Genomic DNA, 10,951 nt, shown 5'->3' on the forward strand with positions numbered 1-10,951 from the left:
GCGGCTGCAAGCAGCTCAATCCAAAGCAAAACGCTTACAGCACCCGGTATTCCCAGGCGGTCTCCCATCCAAGTACTAACCGGGCCCTGCGCTGCTTAGCTTCCGAGATCAGACGAGAGCGGGCGTGCTCAGCGCGGTATGGCCGTAAGCGATTAACTCCCCACTCGGACCCAGTCCTCAAGCGCAGCTGGTGCGGCTGCAAGCAGCTCAATCCAAAGCAAAACGCTTACAGCACCCGGTATTCCCAGGCGGTCTCCCATCCAAGTACTAACCGGGCCCTGCGCTGCTTAGCTTCCGAGATCAGACGAGAGCGGGCGTGCTCAGCGCGGTATGGCCGTAAGCGACTAACTCCCCACTCGGACCCAGTCCTCAAGCGCAGCTGGTGCGGCTGCAAGCAGCTCAATCCAAAGCAAAACGCTTACGGCACCCGGTATTCCCAGGCGGTCTCCCATCCAAGTACTAACCGGGCCCTGCGCTGCTTAGCTTCCGAGATCAGACGAGAGCGGGCGTGCTCAGCGCGGTATGGCCGTAAGCGATTAACTCCCCACTCGGACCCAGTCCTCAAGCGCAGCTGGTGCGGCTGCAAGCAGCTCAATCCAAAGCAAAACGCTTACAGCACCCGGTATTCCCAGGCGGTCTCCCATCCAAGTACTAACCGGGCCCTGCGCTGCTTAGCTTCCGAGATCAGACGAGAGCGGGCGTGCTCAGCGCGGTATGGCCGTAAGCGATTAACTCCCCACTCGGACCCAGTCCTCAAGCGCAGCTGGTGCGGCTGCAAGCAGCTCAATCCAAAGCAAAACGCTTACAGCACCCGGTATTCCCAGGCGGTCTCCCATCCAAGTACTAACCGGGCCCTGCGCTGCTTAGCTTCCGAGATCAGACGAGAGCGGGCGTGCTCAGCGTGGTATGGCCGTAAGCGATTAACTCCCCACTCGGACCCAGTCCTCAAGCGCAGCTGGTGCGGCTGCAAGCAGCTCAATCCAAAGCAAAAAGCTTACAGCACCCGGTATTCCCAGGCGGTCTCCCATCCAAGTACTAACCGGGCCCTGCGCTGCTTAGCTTCCGAGATCAGACGAGAGCGGGCGTGCTCAACGCGGTATGGCCGTAAGCGATTAACTCCCCACTCGGACCCAGTCCTCAAGCGCAGCTGGTGCGGCTGCAAGCAGCTCAATCCAAAGCAAAACGCTTACAGCACCCGGTATTCCCAGGCGGTCTCCCATCCAAGTACTAACCGGGCCCTGCGCTGCTTAGCTTCCGAGATCAGACGAGAGCGAGCGTGCTCAGCGCGGTATGGCCGTAAGCGATTAACTCCCCACTCGGACCCAGTCCTCAAGCGCAGTTGGTGCGGCTGCAAGCAGCTCAATCCAAAGCAAAACGCTTACGGCACCCGGTATTCCCAGGCGGTCTCCCATCCAAGTACTAACCGGGCCCTGCGCTGCTTAGCTTCCGAGATCAGACGAGAGCGGGCGTGCTCAGCGCGGTATGGCCGTAAGCGATTAACTCCCCACTCGGACCCAGTCCTCAAGCGCAGCTGGTGCGGCTGCAAGCAGCTCAATCCAAAGCAAAATGCTTACAGCACCCGGTATTCCCAGGCGGTCTCCCATCCAAGTACTAACCGGGCCCTGCGCTGCTTAGCTTCCGAGATCAGACGAGAGCGGGCGTGCTCAGCGCGGTATGGCCGTAAGCGATTAACTCCCCACTCGGACCCAGTCCTCAAGCGCAGCTGGTGCGGCTGCAAGCAGCTCAATCCAAAGCAAAACGCTTACGGCACCCGGTATTCCCAGGCGGTCTCCCATCCAAGTACTAACCGGGCCCTGCGCTGCTTAGCTTCCGAGATCAGACGAGAGCGGGCGTGCTCAGCGCGGTATGGCCGTAAGCGATTAACTCCCCACTCGGACCCAGTCCTCAAGCGCAGCTGGTGCGGCTGCAAGCAGCTCAATCCAAAGCAAAACGCTTACGGCACCCGGTATTCCCAGGCGGTCTCCCATCCAAGTACTAACCGGGCCCTGCGCTGCTTAGCTTCCGAGATCAGACGAGAGCGGGCGTGCTCAGCGCGGTATGGCCGTAAGCGATTAACTCCCCACTCGGACCAAGTCCTCAAGCGCAGCTGGTGCGGCTGCAAGCAGCTCAATCCAAAGCAAAACGCTTACGGCACCCGGTATTCCCAGGCGGTCTCCCATCCAAGTACTAACCGGGCCCTGCGCTGCTTAGCTTCCGAGATCAGACGAGAGCGGGCGTGCTCAGCGCGGTATGGCCGTAAGCGATTAACTCCCCACTCGGACCCAGTCCTCAAGCGCAGCTGGTGCGGCTGCAAGCAGCTCAATCCAAAGCAAAACGCTTACGGCACCCGGTATTCCCAGGCGGTCTCCCATCCAAGTACTAACCGGGCCCTGCCCTGCTTAGCTTCCGAGATCAGACGAGAGCGGGCGTGCTCAGCGCGGTATGGCCGTAAGCGATTAACTCCCCACTCGGACCCAGTCCTCAAGCGCAGCTGGTGCGGCTGCAAGCAGCTCAATCCAAAGCAAAACGCTTACGGCAGCCGGTATTCCCAGGCGGTCTCCCATCCAAGTACTAACCGGGCCCTGCGCTGCTTAGCTTCCGAGATCAGACGAGAGCGGGCGTGCTCAGCGCGGTATGGCCGTAAGCGATTAACTCCCCACTCGGACCCAGTCCTCAAGCGCAGCTGGTGCGGCTGCAAGCAGCTCAATCCAAAGCAAAACGCTTACGGCACCCGGTATTCCCAGGCGGTCTCCCATCCAAGTACTAACCGGGCCCTGCGCTGCTTAGCTTCCGAGATCAGACGAGAGCGGGCGTGCTCAGCGCGGTATGGCCGTAAGCGATTAACTCCCCACTCGGACCCAGTCCTCAAGCGCAGCTGGTGCGGCTGCAAGCAGCTCAATCCAAAGCAAAACGCTTACGGCACCCGGTATTCCCAGGCGGTCTCCCATCCAAGTACTAACCGGGCCCTGCCCTGCTTAGCTTCCGAGATCAGACGAGAGCGGGCGTGCTCAGCGCGGTATGGCCGTAAGCGATTAACTCCCCACTCGGACCCAGTCCTCAAGCGCAGCTGGTGCGGCTGCAAGCAGCTCAATCCAAAGCAAAACGCTTACAGCACCCGGTATTCCCAGGCGGTCTCCCATCCAAGTACTAACCGGGCCCTGCGCTGCTTAGCTTCCGAGATCAGACGAGAGCGGGCGTGCTCAGCGCGGTATGGCCGTAAGCGATTAACTCCCCACTCGGACCCAGTCCTCAAGCGCAGCTGGTGCGGCTGCAAGCAGCTCAATCCAAAGCAAAACGCTTACAGCACCCGGTATTCCCAGGCGGTCTCCCATCCAAGTACTAACCGGGCCCTGCGCTGCTTAGCTTCCGAGATCAGACGAGAGCGGGCGTGCTCAGCGCGGTATGGCCGTATTACAGCACCCGGTATTCCCAGGCCGTCTCCCATCCAAGTACTAACCGGGCCCTGCGCTGCTTAGCTTCCGAGATCAGTTACAGCACCCGGTATTCCCAGGCGGTCTCCCATCCAAGTACTAACCGGGCCCTGCGCTGCTTAGCTTCCGAGATCAGACGAGAGCGGGCGTGCTCAGCGCGGTATGGCCGTAAGCGATTAACTTCCCCACTCGGACCCAGTCCTCAAGCGCAGCTGGTGCGGCTGCAAGCAGCTCAATCCAAAGCAAAACGCTTACAGCACCCGGTATTCCCAGGCGGTCTCCCATCCAAGTACTAACCGGGCCCTGCGCTGCTTAGCTTCCGAGATCAGACGAGAGCGGGCGTGCTCAGCGCGGTATGGCCGTAAGCGATTAACTCCCCACTCGGACCCAGTCCTCAAGCGCAGCTGGTGCGGCTGCAAGCAGCTCAATCCAAAGCAAAACGCTTACAGCACCCGGTATTCCCAGGCGGTCTCCCATCCAAGTACTAACCGGGCCCTGCGCTGCTTAGCTTCCGAGATCAGACGAGAGCGGGCGTGCTCAGCGCGGTATGGCCGTAAGCGATTAACTCCCCACTCGGACCCAGTCCTCAAGCGCAGCTGGTGCGGCTGCAAGCAGCTCAATCCAAAGCAAAACGCTTACAGCACCCGGTATTCCCAGGCGGTCTCCCATCCAAGTACTAACCGGGCCCTGCGCTGCTTAGCTTCCGAGATCAGACGAGAGCGGGCGTGCTCAGCGCGGTATGGCCGTAAGCGATTAACTCCCCACTCGGACCCAGTCCTCAAGCGCAGCTGGTGCGGCTGCAAGCAGCTCAATCCAAAGCAAAACGCTTACAGCACCCGGTATTCCCAGGCGGTCTCCCATCCAAGTACTAACCGGGCCCTGCGCTGCTTAGCTTCCGAGATCAGACGAGAGCGGGCGTGCTCAGCGCGGTATGGCCGTAAGCGATTAACTCCCCACTCGGACCCAGTCCTCAAGCGCAGCTGGTGCGGCTGCAAGCAGCTCAATCCAAAGCAAAACGCTTACAGCACCCGGTATTCCCAGGCGGTCTCCCATCCAAGTACTAACCGGGCCCTGCGCTGCTTAGCTTCCGAGATCAGACGAGGCGGGCGTGCTCAGCGCGGTATGGCCGTAAGCGATTAACTCCCCACTCGGACCCAGTCCTCAAGCGCAGCTGGTGCGGCTGCAAGCAGCTCAATCCAAAGCAAAACGCTTACAGCACCCGGTATTCCCAGGCGGTCTCCCATCCAAGTACTAACCGGGCCCTGCGCTGCTTAGCTTCCGAGATCAGACGAGAGCGGGCGTGCTCAGCGCGGTATGGCCGTAAGCGATTAACTCCCCACTCGGACCCAGTCCTCAAGCGCAGCTGGTGCGGCTGCAAGCAGCTCAATCCAAAGCAAAACGCTTACAGCACCCGGTATTCCCAGGCGGTCTCCCATCCAAGTACTAACCGGGCCCTGCGCTGCTTAGCTTCCGAGATCAGACGAGAGCGGGCGTGCTCAGCGCGGTATGGCCGTAAGCGATTAACTCCCCACTCGGACCCAGTCCTCAAGCGCAGCTGGTGCGGCTGCAAGCAGCTCAATCCAAAGCAAAACGCTTACAGCACCCGGTATTCCCAGGCGGTCTCCCATCCAAGTACTAACCGGGCCCTGCGCTGCTTAGCTTCCGAGATCAGACGAGAGCGGGCGTGCTCAGCGCGGTATGGCCGTAAGCGATTAACTCCCCACTCGGACCCAGTCCTCAAGCGCAGCTGGTGCGGCTGCAAGCAGCTCAATCCAAAGCAAAACGCTTACAGCACCCGGTATTCCCAGGCGGTCTCCCATCCAAGTACTAACCGGGCCCTGCGCTGCTTAGCTTCCGAGATCAGACGAGAGCGGGCGTGCTCAGCGCGGTATGGCCGTAAGCGATTAACTCCCCACTCGGACCCAGTCCTCAAGCGCAGCTGGTGCGGCTGCAAGCAGCTCAATCCAAAGCAAAACGCTTACAGCACCCGGTATTCCCAGGCGGTCTCCCATCCAAGTACTAACCGGGCCCTGCGCTGCTTAGCTTCCGAGATCAGACGAGAGCGGGCGTGCTCAGCGCGGTATGGCCGTAAGCGATTAACTCCCCACTCGGACCCAGTCCTCAAGCGCAGCTGGTGCGGCTGCAAGCAGCTCAATCCAAAGCAAAACGCTTACAGCACCCGGTATTCCCAGGCGGTCTCCCATCCAAGTACTAACCGGGCCCTGCGCTGCTTAGCTTCCGAGATCAGACGAGAGCGGGCGTGCTCAGCGCGGTATGGCCGTAAGCGATTAACTCCCCACTCGGACCCAGTCCTCAAGCGCAGCTGGTGCGGCTGCAAGCAGCTCAATCCAAAGCAAAACGCTTACAGCACCCGGTATTCCCAGGCGGTCTCCCATCCAAGTACTAACCGGGCCCTGCGCTGCTTAGCTTCCGAGATCAGACGAGAGCGGGCGTGCTCAGCGCGGTATGGCCGTAAGCGATTAACTCCCCACTCGGACCCAGTCCTCAAGCGCAGCTGGTGCGGCTGCAAGCAGCTCAATCCAAAGCAAAACGCTTACAGCACCCGGTATTCCCAGGCGGTCTCCCATCCAAGTACTAACCGGGCCCTGCGCTGCTTAGCTTCCGAGATCAGACGAGAGCGGGCGTGCTCAGCGCGGTATGGCCGTAAGCGATTAACTCCCCACTCGGACCCAGTCCTCAAGCGCAGCTGGTGCGGCTGCAAGCAGCTCAATCCAAAGCAAAACGCTTACAGCACCCGGTATTCCCAGGCGGTCTCCCATCCAAGTACTAACCGGGCCCTGCGCTGCTTAGCTTCCGAGATCAGACGAGAGCGGGCGTGCTCAGCGCGGTATGGCCGTAAGCGATTAACTCCCCACTCGGACCCAGTCCTCAAGCGCAGCTGGTGCGGCTGCAAGCAGCTCAATCCAAAGCAAAACGCTTACAGCACCCGGTATTCCCAGGCGGTCTCCCATCCAAGTACTAACCGGGCCCTGCGCTGCTTAGCTTCCGAGATCAGACGAGAGCGGGCGTGCTCAGCGCGGTATGGCCGTAAGCGATTAACTCCCCACTCGGACCCAGTCCTCAAGCGCAGCTGGTGCGGCTGCAAGCAGCTCAATCCAAAGCAAAACGCTTACAGCACCCGGTATTCCCAGGCGGTCTCCCATCCAAGTACTAACCGGGCCCTGCGCTGCTTAGCTTCCGAGATCAGACGAGAGCGGGCGTGCTCAGCGCGGTATGGCCGTAAGCGATTAACTCCCCACTCGGACCCAGTCCTCAAGCGCAGCTGGTGCGGCTGCAAGCAGCTCAATCCAAAGCAAAACGCTTACAGCACCCGGTATTCCCAGGCGGTCTCCCATCCAAGTACTAACCGGGCCCTGCGCTGCTTAGCTTCCGAGATCAGACGAGAGCGGGCGTGCTCAGCGCGGTATGGCCGTAAGCGATTAACTCCCCACTCGGACCCAGTCCTCAAGCGCAGCTGGTGCGGCTGCAAGAGCTCAATCCAAAGCAAAACGCTTACAGCACCCGGTATTCCCAGGCGGTCTCCCATCCAAGTACTAACCGGGCCCTGCGCTGCTTAGCTTCCGAGATCAGACGAGAGCGGGCGTGCTCAGCGCGGTATGGCCGTAAGCGATTAACTCCCCACTCGGACCCAGTCCTCAAGCGCAGCTGGTGCGGCTGCAAGCAGCTCAATCCAAAGCAAAACGCTTACAGCACCCGGTATTCCCAGGCGGTCTCCCATCCAAGTACTAACCGGGCCCTGCGCTGCTTAGCTTCCGAGATCAGACGAGAGCGGGCGTGCTCAGCGCGGTATGGCCGTAAGCGATTAACTCCCCACTCGGACCCAGTCCTCAAGCGCAGCTGGTGCGGCATGCAAGCAGCTCAATCCAAAGCAAAACGCTTACAGCACCCGGTATTCCCAGGCGGTCTCCCATCCAAGTACTAACCGGGCCCTGCGCTGCTTAGCTTCCGAGATCAGACGAGAGCGGGCGTGCTCAGCGCGGTATGGCCGTAAGCGATTAACTCCCCACTCGGACCCAGTCCTCAAGCGCAGCTGGTGCGGCTGCAAGCAGCTCAATCCAAAGCAAAACGCTTACAGCACCCGGTATTCCCAGGCGGTCTCCCATCCAAGTACTAACCGGGCCCTGCGCTGCTTAGCTTCCGAGATCAGACGAGAGCGGGCGTGCTCAGCGCGGTATGGCCGTAAGCGATTAACTCCCCACTCGGACCCAGTCCTCAAGCGCAGCTGGTGCGGCTGCAAGCAGCTCAATCCAAAGCAAAACGCTTACAGCACCCGGTATTCCCAGGCGGTCTCCCATCCAAGTACTAACCGGGCCCTGCGCTGCTTAGCTTCCGAGATCAGACGAGAGCGGGCGTGCTCAGCGCGGTATGGCCGTAAGCGATTAACTCCCCACTCGGACCCAGTCCTCAAGCGCAGCTGGTGCGGCTGCAAGCAGCTCAATCCAAAGCAAAACGCTTACAGCACCCGGTATTCCCAGGCGGTCTCCCATCCAAGTACTAACCGGGCCCTGCGCTGCTTAGCTTCCGAGATCAGACGAGAGCGGGCGTGCTCAGCGCGGTATGGCCGTAAGCGATTAACTCCCCACTCGGACCCAGTCCTCAAGCGCAGCTGGTGCGGCTGCAAGCAGCTCAATCCAAAGCAAAACGCTTACAGCACCCGGTATTCCCAGGCGGTCTCCCATCCAAGTACTAACCGGGCCCTGCGCTGCTTAGCTTCCGAGATCAGACGAGAGCGGGCGTGCTCAGCGCGGTATGGCCGTAAGCGATTAACTCCCCACTCGGACCCAGTCCTCAAGCGCAGCTGGTGCGGCTGCAAGCAGCTCAATCCAAAGCAAAACGCTTACAGCACCCGGTATTCCCAGGCGGTCTCCCATCCAAGTACTAACCGGGCCCTGCGCTGCTTAGCTTCCGAGATCAGACGAGAGCGGGCGTGCTCAGCGCGGTATGGCCGTAAGCGATTAACTCCCCACTCGGACCCAGTCCTCAAGCGCAGCTGGTGCGGCTGCAAGCAGCTCAATCCAAAGCAAAACGCTTACAGCACCCGGTATTCCCAGGCGGTCTCCCATCCAAGTACTAACCGGGCCCTGCGCTGCTTAGCTTCCGAGATCAGACGAGAGCGGGCGTGCTCAGCGCGGTATGGCCGTAAGCGATTAACTCCCCACTCGGACCCAGTCCTCAAGCGCAGCTGGTGCGGCTGCAAGCAGCTCAATCCAAAGCAAAACGCTTACAGCACCCGGTATTCCCAGGCGGTCTCCCATCCAAGTACTAACCGGGCCCTGCGCTGCTTAGCTTCCGAGATCAGACGAGAGCGGGCGTGCTCAGCGCGGTATGGCCGTAAGCGATTAACTCCCCACTCGGACCCAGTCCTCAAGCGCAGCTGGTGCGGCTGCAAGCAGCTCAATCCAAAGCAAAACGCTTACAGCACCCGGTATTCCCAGGCGGTCTCCCATCCAAGTACTAACCGGGCCCTGCGCTGCTTAGCTTCCGAGATCAGACGAGAGCGGGCGTGCTCAGCGCGGTATGGCCGTAAGCGATTAACTCCCCACTCGGACCCAGTCCTCAAGCGCAGCTGGTGCGGCTGCAAGCAGCTCAATCCAAAGCAAAACGCTTACAGCACCCGGTATTCCCAGGCGGTCTCCCATCCAAGTACTAACCGGGCCCTGCGCTGCTTAGCTTCCGAGATCAGACGAGAGCGGGCGTGCTCAGCGCGGTATGGCCGTAAGCGATTAACTCCCCACTCGGACCCAGTCCTCAAGCGCAGCTGGTGCGGCTGCAAGCAGCTCAATCCAAAGCAAAACGCTTACAGCACCCGGTATTCCCAGGCGGTCTCCCATCCAAGTACTAACCGGGCCCTGCGCTGCTTAGCTTCCGAGATCAGACGAGAGCGGGCGTGCTCAGCGCGGTATGGCCGTAAGCGATTAACTCCCCACTCGGACCCAGTCCTCAAGCGCAGCTGGTGCGGCTGCAAGCAGCTCAATCCAAAGCAAAACGCTTACAGCACCCGGTATTCCCAGGCGGTCTCCCATCCAAGTACTAACCGGGCCCTGCGCTGCTTAGCTTCCGAGATCAGACGAGAGCGGGCGTGCTCAGCGCGGTATGGCCGTAAGCGATTAACTCCCCACTCGGACCCAGTCCTCAAGCGCAGCTGGTGCGGCTGCAAGCAGCTCAATCCAAAGCAAAACGCTTACAGCACCCGGTATTCCCAGGCGGTCTCCCATCCAAGTACTAACCGGGCCCTGCGCTGCTTAGCTTCCGAGATCAGACGAGAGCGGGCGTGCTCAGCGCGGTATGGCCGTAAGCGATTAACTCCCCACTCGGACCCAGTCCTCAAGCGCAGCTGGTGCGGCTGCAAGCAGCTCAATCCAAAGCAAAACGCTTACAGCACCCGGTATTCCCAGGCGGTCTCCCATCCAAGTACTAACCGGGCCCTGCGCTGCTTAGCTTCCGAGATCAGACGAGAGCGGGCGTGCTCAGCGCGGTATGGCCGTAAGCGATTAACTCCCCACTCGGACCCAGTCCTCAAGCGCAGCTGGTGCGGCTGCAAGCAGCTCAATCCAAAGCAAAACGCTTACAGCACCCGGTATTCCCAGGCGGTCTCCCATCCAAGTACTAACCGGGCCCTGCGCTGCTTAGCTTCCGAGATCAGACGAGAGCGGGCGTGCTCAGCGCGGTATGGCCGTAAGCGATTAACTCCCCACTCGGACCCAGTCCTCAAGCGCAGCTGGTGCGGCTGCAAGCAGCTCAATCCAAAGCAAAACGCTTACAGCACCCGGTATTCCCAGGCGGTCTCCCATCCAAGTACTAACCGGGCCCTGCGCTGCTTAGCTTCCGAGATCAGACGAGAGCGGGCGTGCTCAGCGCGGTATGGCCGTAAGCGATTAACTCCCCACTCGGACCCAGTCCTCAAGCGCAGCTGGTGCGGCTGCAAGCAGCTCAATCCAAAGCAAAACGCTTACAGCACCCGGTATTCCCAGGCGGTCTCCCATCCAAGTACTAACCGGGCCCTGCGCTGCTTAGCTTCCGAGATCAGACGAGAGCGGGCGTGCTCAGCGCGGTATGGCCGTAAGCGATTAACTCCCCACTCGGACCCAGTCCTCAAGCGCAGCTGGTGCGGCTGCAAGCAGCTCAATCCAAAGCAAAACGCTTACAGCACCCGGTATTCCCAGGCGGTCTCCCATCCAAGTACTAACCGGGCCCTGCGCTGCTTAGCTTCCGAGATCAGACGAGAGCGGGCGTGCTCAGCGCGGTATGGCCGTAAGCGATTAACTCCCCACTCGGACCCAGTCCTCAAGCGCAGCTGGTGCGGCTGCAAGCAGCTCAATCCAAAGCAAAACGCTTACAGCACCCGGTATTCCCAGGCGGTCTCCCATCCAAGTACTAACCGGGCCCTGCGCTGCTTAGCTTCCGAGATCAGACGAGAGCGGGCGTGCTCAGCGCGGTATGGCCGTAAGCGATTAACTCCCCACTCGGACCCAGTCCTCAAGCGCAGCTGGTGCGGCTGC

General features: G+C 60.5%; 55 non-coding genes and 2 pseudogenes across 55 annotated transcripts; all 57 read right to left on the reverse strand.

The window, feature by feature from the left end:
* Nucleotides 1-31: 31 nt before the first annotated feature.
* LOC134073849 (5S ribosomal RNA) lies at nucleotides 32-150 on the reverse strand. The gene has a single exon (XR_009937317.1). It is a non-coding gene; the product is annotated as a 5S ribosomal RNA (ribosomal RNA).
* A 73-nt stretch (nucleotides 151-223) lies between these two features.
* LOC134073850 (5S ribosomal RNA) lies at nucleotides 224-342 on the reverse strand. The gene has a single exon (XR_009937318.1). It is a non-coding gene; the product is annotated as a 5S ribosomal RNA (ribosomal RNA).
* Nucleotides 343-415: 73 nt separating this feature from the next.
* Nucleotides 416-534, reverse strand: LOC134074094 (5S ribosomal RNA). The gene has a single exon (XR_009937541.1). It is a non-coding gene; the product is annotated as a 5S ribosomal RNA (ribosomal RNA).
* A 73-nt stretch (nucleotides 535-607) lies between these two features.
* LOC134073851 (5S ribosomal RNA) lies at nucleotides 608-726 on the reverse strand. Its single transcript, XR_009937319.1, has one exon. It is a non-coding gene; the product is annotated as a 5S ribosomal RNA (ribosomal RNA).
* Nucleotides 727-799: 73 nt separating this feature from the next.
* Nucleotides 800-918, reverse strand: LOC134073826 (5S ribosomal RNA). Its single transcript, XR_009937296.1, has one exon. It is a non-coding gene; the product is annotated as a 5S ribosomal RNA (ribosomal RNA).
* Nucleotides 919-991: 73 nt separating this feature from the next.
* On the reverse strand, nucleotides 992-1,110 carry LOC134074018 (5S ribosomal RNA). The gene has a single exon (XR_009937477.1). It is a non-coding gene; the product is annotated as a 5S ribosomal RNA (ribosomal RNA).
* Nucleotides 1,111-1,183: 73 nt separating this feature from the next.
* LOC134074026 (5S ribosomal RNA) lies at nucleotides 1,184-1,302 on the reverse strand. The gene has a single exon (XR_009937485.1). It is a non-coding gene; the product is annotated as a 5S ribosomal RNA (ribosomal RNA).
* A 73-nt stretch (nucleotides 1,303-1,375) lies between these two features.
* On the reverse strand, nucleotides 1,376-1,494 carry LOC134074095 (5S ribosomal RNA). The gene has a single exon (XR_009937542.1). It is a non-coding gene; the product is annotated as a 5S ribosomal RNA (ribosomal RNA).
* Nucleotides 1,495-1,567: 73 nt separating this feature from the next.
* On the reverse strand, nucleotides 1,568-1,686 carry LOC134073845 (5S ribosomal RNA). The gene has a single exon (XR_009937314.1). It is a non-coding gene; the product is annotated as a 5S ribosomal RNA (ribosomal RNA).
* Nucleotides 1,687-1,759: 73 nt separating this feature from the next.
* Nucleotides 1,760-1,878, reverse strand: LOC134074096 (5S ribosomal RNA). The gene has a single exon (XR_009937543.1). It is a non-coding gene; the product is annotated as a 5S ribosomal RNA (ribosomal RNA).
* A 73-nt stretch (nucleotides 1,879-1,951) lies between these two features.
* On the reverse strand, nucleotides 1,952-2,070 carry LOC134074097 (5S ribosomal RNA). The gene has a single exon (XR_009937544.1). It is a non-coding gene; the product is annotated as a 5S ribosomal RNA (ribosomal RNA).
* Nucleotides 2,071-2,143: 73 nt separating this feature from the next.
* On the reverse strand, nucleotides 2,144-2,262 carry LOC134074098 (5S ribosomal RNA). Its single transcript, XR_009937545.1, has one exon. It is a non-coding gene; the product is annotated as a 5S ribosomal RNA (ribosomal RNA).
* A 73-nt stretch (nucleotides 2,263-2,335) lies between these two features.
* On the reverse strand, nucleotides 2,336-2,454 carry LOC134074028 (5S ribosomal RNA). Its single transcript, XR_009937487.1, has one exon. It is a non-coding gene; the product is annotated as a 5S ribosomal RNA (ribosomal RNA).
* Nucleotides 2,455-2,527: 73 nt separating this feature from the next.
* LOC134074064 (5S ribosomal RNA) lies at nucleotides 2,528-2,646 on the reverse strand. Its single transcript, XR_009937520.1, has one exon. It is a non-coding gene; the product is annotated as a 5S ribosomal RNA (ribosomal RNA).
* Nucleotides 2,647-2,719: 73 nt separating this feature from the next.
* On the reverse strand, nucleotides 2,720-2,838 carry LOC134074099 (5S ribosomal RNA). The gene has a single exon (XR_009937546.1). It is a non-coding gene; the product is annotated as a 5S ribosomal RNA (ribosomal RNA).
* A 73-nt stretch (nucleotides 2,839-2,911) lies between these two features.
* On the reverse strand, nucleotides 2,912-3,030 carry LOC134074029 (5S ribosomal RNA). Its single transcript, XR_009937488.1, has one exon. It is a non-coding gene; the product is annotated as a 5S ribosomal RNA (ribosomal RNA).
* A 73-nt stretch (nucleotides 3,031-3,103) lies between these two features.
* On the reverse strand, nucleotides 3,104-3,222 carry LOC134073852 (5S ribosomal RNA). The gene has a single exon (XR_009937320.1). It is a non-coding gene; the product is annotated as a 5S ribosomal RNA (ribosomal RNA).
* Nucleotides 3,223-3,295: 73 nt separating this feature from the next.
* On the reverse strand, nucleotides 3,296-3,414 carry LOC134074074 (5S ribosomal RNA; annotated as a pseudogene).
* A 72-nt stretch (nucleotides 3,415-3,486) lies between these two features.
* On the reverse strand, nucleotides 3,487-3,605 carry LOC134074068 (5S ribosomal RNA). Its single transcript, XR_009937524.1, has one exon. It is a non-coding gene; the product is annotated as a 5S ribosomal RNA (ribosomal RNA).
* Nucleotides 3,606-3,679: 74 nt separating this feature from the next.
* On the reverse strand, nucleotides 3,680-3,798 carry LOC134073853 (5S ribosomal RNA). Its single transcript, XR_009937321.1, has one exon. It is a non-coding gene; the product is annotated as a 5S ribosomal RNA (ribosomal RNA).
* A 73-nt stretch (nucleotides 3,799-3,871) lies between these two features.
* On the reverse strand, nucleotides 3,872-3,990 carry LOC134073855 (5S ribosomal RNA). The gene has a single exon (XR_009937322.1). It is a non-coding gene; the product is annotated as a 5S ribosomal RNA (ribosomal RNA).
* Nucleotides 3,991-4,063: 73 nt separating this feature from the next.
* LOC134073856 (5S ribosomal RNA) lies at nucleotides 4,064-4,182 on the reverse strand. Its single transcript, XR_009937323.1, has one exon. It is a non-coding gene; the product is annotated as a 5S ribosomal RNA (ribosomal RNA).
* Nucleotides 4,183-4,255: 73 nt separating this feature from the next.
* On the reverse strand, nucleotides 4,256-4,374 carry LOC134073857 (5S ribosomal RNA). The gene has a single exon (XR_009937324.1). It is a non-coding gene; the product is annotated as a 5S ribosomal RNA (ribosomal RNA).
* A 73-nt stretch (nucleotides 4,375-4,447) lies between these two features.
* On the reverse strand, nucleotides 4,448-4,565 carry LOC134074073 (5S ribosomal RNA; annotated as a pseudogene).
* A 73-nt stretch (nucleotides 4,566-4,638) lies between these two features.
* LOC134073859 (5S ribosomal RNA) lies at nucleotides 4,639-4,757 on the reverse strand. Its single transcript, XR_009937326.1, has one exon. It is a non-coding gene; the product is annotated as a 5S ribosomal RNA (ribosomal RNA).
* A 73-nt stretch (nucleotides 4,758-4,830) lies between these two features.
* On the reverse strand, nucleotides 4,831-4,949 carry LOC134073860 (5S ribosomal RNA). Its single transcript, XR_009937327.1, has one exon. It is a non-coding gene; the product is annotated as a 5S ribosomal RNA (ribosomal RNA).
* Nucleotides 4,950-5,022: 73 nt separating this feature from the next.
* LOC134073861 (5S ribosomal RNA) lies at nucleotides 5,023-5,141 on the reverse strand. Its single transcript, XR_009937328.1, has one exon. It is a non-coding gene; the product is annotated as a 5S ribosomal RNA (ribosomal RNA).
* Nucleotides 5,142-5,214: 73 nt separating this feature from the next.
* LOC134073862 (5S ribosomal RNA) lies at nucleotides 5,215-5,333 on the reverse strand. The gene has a single exon (XR_009937329.1). It is a non-coding gene; the product is annotated as a 5S ribosomal RNA (ribosomal RNA).
* Nucleotides 5,334-5,406: 73 nt separating this feature from the next.
* LOC134073863 (5S ribosomal RNA) lies at nucleotides 5,407-5,525 on the reverse strand. The gene has a single exon (XR_009937330.1). It is a non-coding gene; the product is annotated as a 5S ribosomal RNA (ribosomal RNA).
* A 73-nt stretch (nucleotides 5,526-5,598) lies between these two features.
* LOC134073864 (5S ribosomal RNA) lies at nucleotides 5,599-5,717 on the reverse strand. The gene has a single exon (XR_009937331.1). It is a non-coding gene; the product is annotated as a 5S ribosomal RNA (ribosomal RNA).
* A 73-nt stretch (nucleotides 5,718-5,790) lies between these two features.
* On the reverse strand, nucleotides 5,791-5,909 carry LOC134073865 (5S ribosomal RNA). Its single transcript, XR_009937332.1, has one exon. It is a non-coding gene; the product is annotated as a 5S ribosomal RNA (ribosomal RNA).
* Nucleotides 5,910-5,982: 73 nt separating this feature from the next.
* LOC134073866 (5S ribosomal RNA) lies at nucleotides 5,983-6,101 on the reverse strand. Its single transcript, XR_009937333.1, has one exon. It is a non-coding gene; the product is annotated as a 5S ribosomal RNA (ribosomal RNA).
* Nucleotides 6,102-6,174: 73 nt separating this feature from the next.
* On the reverse strand, nucleotides 6,175-6,293 carry LOC134073867 (5S ribosomal RNA). The gene has a single exon (XR_009937334.1). It is a non-coding gene; the product is annotated as a 5S ribosomal RNA (ribosomal RNA).
* Nucleotides 6,294-6,366: 73 nt separating this feature from the next.
* LOC134073868 (5S ribosomal RNA) lies at nucleotides 6,367-6,485 on the reverse strand. Its single transcript, XR_009937335.1, has one exon. It is a non-coding gene; the product is annotated as a 5S ribosomal RNA (ribosomal RNA).
* A 73-nt stretch (nucleotides 6,486-6,558) lies between these two features.
* LOC134073871 (5S ribosomal RNA) lies at nucleotides 6,559-6,677 on the reverse strand. The gene has a single exon (XR_009937337.1). It is a non-coding gene; the product is annotated as a 5S ribosomal RNA (ribosomal RNA).
* Nucleotides 6,678-6,750: 73 nt separating this feature from the next.
* Nucleotides 6,751-6,869, reverse strand: LOC134073872 (5S ribosomal RNA). The gene has a single exon (XR_009937338.1). It is a non-coding gene; the product is annotated as a 5S ribosomal RNA (ribosomal RNA).
* Nucleotides 6,870-6,941: 72 nt separating this feature from the next.
* Nucleotides 6,942-7,060, reverse strand: LOC134073873 (5S ribosomal RNA). The gene has a single exon (XR_009937339.1). It is a non-coding gene; the product is annotated as a 5S ribosomal RNA (ribosomal RNA).
* Nucleotides 7,061-7,133: 73 nt separating this feature from the next.
* On the reverse strand, nucleotides 7,134-7,252 carry LOC134073874 (5S ribosomal RNA). Its single transcript, XR_009937340.1, has one exon. It is a non-coding gene; the product is annotated as a 5S ribosomal RNA (ribosomal RNA).
* Nucleotides 7,253-7,326: 74 nt separating this feature from the next.
* On the reverse strand, nucleotides 7,327-7,445 carry LOC134073875 (5S ribosomal RNA). Its single transcript, XR_009937341.1, has one exon. It is a non-coding gene; the product is annotated as a 5S ribosomal RNA (ribosomal RNA).
* A 73-nt stretch (nucleotides 7,446-7,518) lies between these two features.
* On the reverse strand, nucleotides 7,519-7,637 carry LOC134073876 (5S ribosomal RNA). Its single transcript, XR_009937342.1, has one exon. It is a non-coding gene; the product is annotated as a 5S ribosomal RNA (ribosomal RNA).
* A 73-nt stretch (nucleotides 7,638-7,710) lies between these two features.
* LOC134073877 (5S ribosomal RNA) lies at nucleotides 7,711-7,829 on the reverse strand. The gene has a single exon (XR_009937343.1). It is a non-coding gene; the product is annotated as a 5S ribosomal RNA (ribosomal RNA).
* A 73-nt stretch (nucleotides 7,830-7,902) lies between these two features.
* On the reverse strand, nucleotides 7,903-8,021 carry LOC134073878 (5S ribosomal RNA). Its single transcript, XR_009937344.1, has one exon. It is a non-coding gene; the product is annotated as a 5S ribosomal RNA (ribosomal RNA).
* A 73-nt stretch (nucleotides 8,022-8,094) lies between these two features.
* Nucleotides 8,095-8,213, reverse strand: LOC134073879 (5S ribosomal RNA). The gene has a single exon (XR_009937345.1). It is a non-coding gene; the product is annotated as a 5S ribosomal RNA (ribosomal RNA).
* A 73-nt stretch (nucleotides 8,214-8,286) lies between these two features.
* On the reverse strand, nucleotides 8,287-8,405 carry LOC134073880 (5S ribosomal RNA). The gene has a single exon (XR_009937346.1). It is a non-coding gene; the product is annotated as a 5S ribosomal RNA (ribosomal RNA).
* Nucleotides 8,406-8,478: 73 nt separating this feature from the next.
* On the reverse strand, nucleotides 8,479-8,597 carry LOC134073882 (5S ribosomal RNA). The gene has a single exon (XR_009937348.1). It is a non-coding gene; the product is annotated as a 5S ribosomal RNA (ribosomal RNA).
* A 73-nt stretch (nucleotides 8,598-8,670) lies between these two features.
* Nucleotides 8,671-8,789, reverse strand: LOC134073883 (5S ribosomal RNA). Its single transcript, XR_009937349.1, has one exon. It is a non-coding gene; the product is annotated as a 5S ribosomal RNA (ribosomal RNA).
* Nucleotides 8,790-8,862: 73 nt separating this feature from the next.
* Nucleotides 8,863-8,981, reverse strand: LOC134073884 (5S ribosomal RNA). Its single transcript, XR_009937350.1, has one exon. It is a non-coding gene; the product is annotated as a 5S ribosomal RNA (ribosomal RNA).
* Nucleotides 8,982-9,054: 73 nt separating this feature from the next.
* LOC134073885 (5S ribosomal RNA) lies at nucleotides 9,055-9,173 on the reverse strand. The gene has a single exon (XR_009937351.1). It is a non-coding gene; the product is annotated as a 5S ribosomal RNA (ribosomal RNA).
* A 73-nt stretch (nucleotides 9,174-9,246) lies between these two features.
* Nucleotides 9,247-9,365, reverse strand: LOC134073887 (5S ribosomal RNA). The gene has a single exon (XR_009937352.1). It is a non-coding gene; the product is annotated as a 5S ribosomal RNA (ribosomal RNA).
* A 73-nt stretch (nucleotides 9,366-9,438) lies between these two features.
* Nucleotides 9,439-9,557, reverse strand: LOC134073888 (5S ribosomal RNA). The gene has a single exon (XR_009937353.1). It is a non-coding gene; the product is annotated as a 5S ribosomal RNA (ribosomal RNA).
* A 73-nt stretch (nucleotides 9,558-9,630) lies between these two features.
* Nucleotides 9,631-9,749, reverse strand: LOC134073889 (5S ribosomal RNA). The gene has a single exon (XR_009937354.1). It is a non-coding gene; the product is annotated as a 5S ribosomal RNA (ribosomal RNA).
* A 73-nt stretch (nucleotides 9,750-9,822) lies between these two features.
* LOC134073890 (5S ribosomal RNA) lies at nucleotides 9,823-9,941 on the reverse strand. The gene has a single exon (XR_009937355.1). It is a non-coding gene; the product is annotated as a 5S ribosomal RNA (ribosomal RNA).
* A 73-nt stretch (nucleotides 9,942-10,014) lies between these two features.
* On the reverse strand, nucleotides 10,015-10,133 carry LOC134073891 (5S ribosomal RNA). Its single transcript, XR_009937356.1, has one exon. It is a non-coding gene; the product is annotated as a 5S ribosomal RNA (ribosomal RNA).
* A 73-nt stretch (nucleotides 10,134-10,206) lies between these two features.
* On the reverse strand, nucleotides 10,207-10,325 carry LOC134073892 (5S ribosomal RNA). Its single transcript, XR_009937357.1, has one exon. It is a non-coding gene; the product is annotated as a 5S ribosomal RNA (ribosomal RNA).
* Nucleotides 10,326-10,398: 73 nt separating this feature from the next.
* LOC134073894 (5S ribosomal RNA) lies at nucleotides 10,399-10,517 on the reverse strand. Its single transcript, XR_009937359.1, has one exon. It is a non-coding gene; the product is annotated as a 5S ribosomal RNA (ribosomal RNA).
* Nucleotides 10,518-10,590: 73 nt separating this feature from the next.
* On the reverse strand, nucleotides 10,591-10,709 carry LOC134073895 (5S ribosomal RNA). The gene has a single exon (XR_009937360.1). It is a non-coding gene; the product is annotated as a 5S ribosomal RNA (ribosomal RNA).
* A 73-nt stretch (nucleotides 10,710-10,782) lies between these two features.
* On the reverse strand, nucleotides 10,783-10,901 carry LOC134073896 (5S ribosomal RNA). Its single transcript, XR_009937361.1, has one exon. It is a non-coding gene; the product is annotated as a 5S ribosomal RNA (ribosomal RNA).
* Between the last annotated feature and the right edge of the window lie 50 nt (nucleotides 10,902-10,951).

The sequence above is a fragment of the Sardina pilchardus genome, unplaced genomic scaffold (genome assembly GCF_963854185.1).
Source record: "Sardina pilchardus unplaced genomic scaffold, fSarPil1.1 HAP1_SCAFFOLD_180, whole genome shotgun sequence".
Classification (NCBI taxonomy): domain Eukaryota; kingdom Metazoa; phylum Chordata; class Actinopteri; order Clupeiformes; family Clupeidae; genus Sardina; species Sardina pilchardus.